Source organism: Globicephala melas, chromosome 1 (assembly GCF_963455315.2).
Source record: "Globicephala melas chromosome 1, mGloMel1.2, whole genome shotgun sequence".
NCBI lineage: Eukaryota > Metazoa > Chordata > Mammalia > Artiodactyla > Delphinidae > Globicephala > Globicephala melas.
In genome coordinates this window covers 156,911,230-156,917,229 of record NC_083314.1, presented here as the reverse complement: position 1 = coordinate 156,917,229, position 6,000 = coordinate 156,911,230, and positions in this window count along the sequence as shown.

Here is a 6,000-nt window from a genome sequence, read left to right as displayed (position 1 = left end):
GCCTGCCAATGCAGGGCACACGGGTTCGAGCCCTGGTCTGGGAAGATCCCACATGCCGCGGAGCAACTGGGCCCGTGAACCACAACTACTGAGCCTGCGTGTCTGGAGCCTGTGCTCCGCAACAAGAGAGGCTGCGACAGTGAGAGGCCCGCGCACCACGGTGAAGAGTGGCCCCCCGCTTGCTGCAACTAGAGAAAGCCCTCGCACAGAAACAAAGACCCAACACAGCCAAAAATAAATAAATAAATTTATTAAAAAACAAAATAGAGCTGAATCCTACTTAATAGCAATAAAACAGAAGCCACTATGTTCCAGGGATGCTAATAACCTGTGAGTCATTCCTTTTGGTTTTAGAAGGTTGAACATTTGGAATTTGTCCCTTTTTATGAAAACTTTTAAGTGTGGATAACTGCTGGAAAATCACACAAGTGAAAATGTTACCAGCACCACAGATAACCAGAGCACCAAGAAGTTTCCATCATCTTCTTTTTTTCTTTTTTGCGGTACACGGGCCTCTCCCTGTTGTGGCCTCTCCCGTTGCGGAGCACAGGCTTCCGGACAAGCAGGCTCAGCGGCCATGGCTCACGGGCCTAGCCACTCCACAGCATGTGGGATCTTCCCGCACCGGGGCACGAACCCGCGTTCCCTGCATCGGCAGGCGGACTCTCAACCACTGCGCCACCAGGGAAGTCCTCCATCATCTTCTTAAAGCTCCATCACCCCGACACAGCCTGAGATGCTGAGGTCACAGATACAAATGATGAAAAGGAAAGGACTGGGCTTCCCTGGTGGTGCGGTGGTTTAGAGTCCACCTGCCGATGCAGGGGACACGGGTTCGTGCCCCGGTCCGGGAAGATCCCACATGCCGCGGAGGGACTAGACCCGTGAGCCATGGCCGCTGAGCCTGCTTGTCCGGAGCTTGTGCTCCGGAGCCTGTGGGAGAGGCCACACCAGTGAGAGGCCCGCGTACCGCAAAAAAAAAAAGGAACGGACTAAGACCTAATATTTGCCTATTGCTTTCTTGCTTACAAAAATCTTTTTTACCTATATCTATGGATTTAATTCACATAACAGACTTGTGAAGTAGGTACTATTATCTCCATTTTATAGATGAAAAAATTGAGATTCGGAGAGGTAATGAATTTGTCCAAATTTTCACAGCTGATAAGAGGAAGAACTAGTACTTGGATCCAGGTCCTCTGAATTTAAGTCCCACACTATCCCACAATGCTGTTTTCATATATATCTTTAACAATAGTCACCTCCTTCTGAAATAGAAGACAAGGATGATGCTTGCTCAATAATAGTTGAGTTTAATGGGTGTCGAAAAATGGCAATGCTTTGGCCTCCTCCCTTTCCCAGCAAAGAGGTTTCCCATGCCAGCATCTGTCATCTCTCATCAGGACCATGGTTTTCTGCCAGTCCTTTTCATAGCTATAATAATAGGACCAATTATTATGTAATAAAAATAATAACAACAACAGTAACAATAGTAACTGCTGATCATACTGAGCATTGAAACTGCTATCCTTTTGGAGCACCCTGTCGGGCACTGCTCAGTGTTTTGCATGTCTTATCTCATTTAATTCTCACCACAATGTGGTATTCTTACTACTCCCCATTTTCCAGATGAGGAAACTAGGGATCAGAGAAATTAAGAAAACTGACCAGTCATGAAGTCAAGCCACAGGGTAGATTACTTATACAATTGGCTCCAATTTTCCACCCCTCCCTGTAACAATGTGACTTTGTAGGTCCTCCCATAAAGAAGTGGGGATATTTCTTGAATCCAGTCTCCAACCTGATTTGGTCAAGAGGATGCAGCAAAAGTGATGATGTGACAGTTCAAAGTTTGTGCACTTCTACTCTCGGTCAGAACCCTGCCATCACCATGACGACAAGCCCAGGCTTACCCACTTGTGGATAAGAGACTACATGGAGCCCAGCTGATTTGGCCCAGCTCAGGCCATTCTAAATCAGCCAGCCCCCAGCTGACCCATCAGGTGACCACAGACACATGAGCAAACACAGGCAAGATCAGCCAAGTTGGGCCTAGATCAACAGAACCCTCCACCAACCTACAGACTAATGAGAAATTATAAATTATGTTGTTTTACCCCACTAGATTATGGGGTGGTTTGTTACACAGGAATAGCTAACTGATACAAAATGCAAGCAGGATTGAAACCTAGGTCTTATACATTCTGTAGCTTGGACTCCTTCTTATACTCTGTATGGATAAGTCATGTCGTTCTAAACAATCCCAGCTTGCAGCGTTGGGAGAAATGTCAGTGTCATCCCCGGGGGAATAGGATAAAATATCTTGGGCACTGAGACTTTGGGCCATTGTCTATTTAGGTGGGAAAGTGGAAAGACTCAGATGACCTGAGTTCTGAATACAGCTCTGCCACTAGATCTGCATAACCTTGAACAAGCCACTCATCTCTCTAGGCTTCAGTGATCTTATCCATAAGGTGAAGAGGTCAGGATGTCTTTGCTCAAACAGCTACTGTTTGCCCACAGCTGCTGTGTTAAGCAATGTGACACATGCCAAGGATACAAACATAAAAACCCCATCCTCAAGAAGCTCACAGTCTAATGGAGACACAGACATTGCAAACAAAAAATTGCAATGTGTAGGTATTGTAGAAGACAGAACAATGGTCCCACAAAGAGGTCCACATCTTAGTCCTGTGTCTGGGAATATGTTACCTTACGTGGCAAAGAGCACTTTGCGGATATGATTTAGTTAAAGATCTTGAGATGAGGAGATAATCCCAGATTATCCAGGTTATTGTAATCACAATATAATCATAAGTGTCCTTAGAAGAGGGAGGCAGGAAGGTCAAAGAGAAAGATTTGAAGATGCTACACTGCAGGCTTTGAAGATGAAGAAAGAGGCCATAAGCTGAGAAATACTGGCCACCCCTTGAAGCTGGAAAACGCAGGGAAGTGGATTCTCCTGAAGAGCCTCCAGAGAAATGCAACCCTGCCAACACCTTGATTTTATTTTATTTTATTTATTTTGTGTGTGTGTGTGTGGTACGCGGGCCTCTCACTGTTGTGGCCTCTCCCGTTGCGGAGCACAGGCTCCGGACGCGCAGGCTCAGCGGCCATGGCTCACGGGCCCAGCCGCTCCGCGGCATGTGGGATTCTCCCGGCCTGGGGCACGAACCCGTGTCCCCTGCATCTGCAGGCGGACCCTCAACCACTGCGCCACCAGGGAAGCCCCCAACACCTTGATTTTAGATAAATAAAACCCGTTTTGGATTTTTGGCCTCCAGCATAGGAAGAGAATAAATTTTTATTAAGTCACTGAATTGGTGGTCATTCACTACAGCAGCAATAGGAAACCAACACGACGCCTGGCTGTGTATCTGGTCCCTATGACATCTCCTGGCATTAAGAGTTGCTTACAGGTGATTCTCTGGTGATGCTGCCTGTGTCAGGCTCTGGGGAGCATCTCAAGAAGGTCTCTTTGGGGTGCTAAGTCCCATGGCCTCTCGCAGGCAGACCTGGGGGTAGAATGTGATGAGATATCTCTGGTTGACCACAAACTCCACCTCCTCGTGGCTTCTGCTTGCTCCTGTCCAGCCACCTGGTTGTTCCAGGCTGAGGCTGAGGGCCATGGCACGGTCCCTGCCCCTCAGAAAAGGAGGCACCTGACAGCACGGAGTATCTGAGCATGTCCCGTAGCCTGGGGCACTGGGTGGAAATGACTCCACCTTCTCCCTTCTAGGTTTTTGACGAAGATCCACCCAAATACATTTCATACCACCACCCAGTTCACACGAGTGTGCAGAACTAAGGTCTTTGCAAGATAACACTTAATACGTGTGATGCATTCTGAGTATGTTTTACTTTACCATGTTTTGCTGTAAAAATGTTGATCCCAACTCATTAAACTGATTTCTCAACCCACTGCTTTTAAAGCATTGCGTCAGCACCCCCTTATTGGTCTCTCTGCTTCTAGACAGTGGTTCTCAAGTAGGTATTACAGCTGCCCAGGAACTTTTAAAAACATGCCAACATCCAGGTCCTTCTTCCAGAGATTCTGTTGTCAGTGGTCTGGGGAGGAGCCCAGGCACCAGTATTTCTGCAGAGCTTCTCAGGTGAGGCACCCACACAAGCAGGGCTGAGCACCATAGCTCTAGAGCCACCCCCACCATCGTTTGAACCTGCTGAAAGCCGATTCGGGCCAGGACACCTACCTGCTCCGAATATTTCATTGCAACACACACACACACACACACACACACACACACACACTCTCTCTCTCTCTCTCTCTCTCTCTCTCTTTCGGATAGGGTCAGTTCCAGACTCCTTGTCAGAGCCCCCAAGGCCTTTCATGAATGAGGCCCCATCAGACCTTTGCAGCCTTGTCCTCCTGACACCACACCCCACTTCCTCTTGCCCTAAAGCATTCTGATGATTGTTTCCATCTGCTGCTTCTCGGCTGGAAAAGCCCTTCCCTGTGCCCTCCTTCAAGCCCCAGCTCAGGTCACACCCTCCCCCGCTCAGGTGCTTCCTCCCATGTCCCCGTTGCCCTGAGTCCAGCACCAGGATACAGTCCTCACCACTGTGATCGGGAATCACCTGTTTACCTACGTTCCTTCTTCACTTGTGCATTAACTGTGCTTTCCTATTTTCTGTATTCTCCGCGCTCTGCCATCTAGGGCCTCGCTTACCAGAGAGAAACTGCCTCTCCCCGGACTTGCTAATTCCTAGAGACAGCACAAGACTCCCCTGCAAGTGAGCCTCTCAGGTCAAACCAACCAGTGCAAACTCACTCCCCAGCCAGCTGCTTAATCAGGCTCTCTTGGGGCTCTTACACTCGGGGCTAGAATCACCCCAGAGCCAGGCACCAGACAACTCAGGACAGCCCCTGCACTCCCGAGCCCACTGATATTATTCAAATTAGCCATTCTGAAGCCGGTTTACTCTGCCTTGCCGGTTCCTCCCCTTCTCCCCTCCAGCCTCCTGAGTGACCCGTGCTTCCCCATTTGTCCCTGGGAACTGCGAGTAACACACTATCTTCTCATTGGCAATTGTGTGCTGATCTGTTGGCCTCACTATACCTGAATAACGATAAAGTCTACATTTTATAACAGCTCCTCTGTGAATTCCCCCAGCGCATTCTGCTAACCTTGCCTTTCAGTGAGCACTCCCTGGGTCACAGGTGCTGCGCTTGGCGTTTTCCCTGCACTATCTCATTGACCCTCAGCAACCCAGTGAGGCAGGTACTGACCACTCCCAATTCACACAGGAGGGAGCAAAGCCAGCAACTGACAGAGCCAGGATTCAAACACAGGTTTATCTGGCTCCCAGGTCAGCTCAAGGTTACCCCCAAAGGAGTGGTCTCACACTCAAAGGCCCCAACCTCAACCACAGGACCCTTGCAAACAGGGCTGCTAGGCATGGGCGTGCAGTTTTCACAAAGGCACCCGGCAGGGAGCAAAGGGACCAGAGATATCTGCCTCCCCCTGTTGCCACGCGGGGCACATTTGAGCTGCTTCCTTCCAGAAGGGGCTCCATTTTCTAGTTCCCACCAAGGTACCATTTAGACAAGACTTATCTAAGAACCGTAGTCCATTAATGCCCCCAATGATGCCTACTAATCTCATTTCTCCGTTGCATTGTGCGGAGAAAACACAACGTGAAGGGCATCCCAGCACAAACATCGAGCTGTCACAGATGTGTCAAACCAAGGCTCAAGGCTTCGAGCACTGAGATCAATCCTGCCCCTTCCCTTTAATTAATTCTCTCATCCCCTTTGTGCTTAACATAGACAGCCTCTTTCTCAAATGAGTTCATTTGTCTCTCTGAAAGAGGATTCCCCGGAGATGCGTGTTTCTGAATAAGTCTTAACTTTTTTTGTCAGTGTAATGTGTGTGATTATAGCTTTCCACTTGAGCTCTGTTATAATACCAAGTGGTCCTTGTCCCTTGAAACTGGCCTTAAGAATTACAAATGATCCCCCGGTGAGCACTTAAGGAGCAG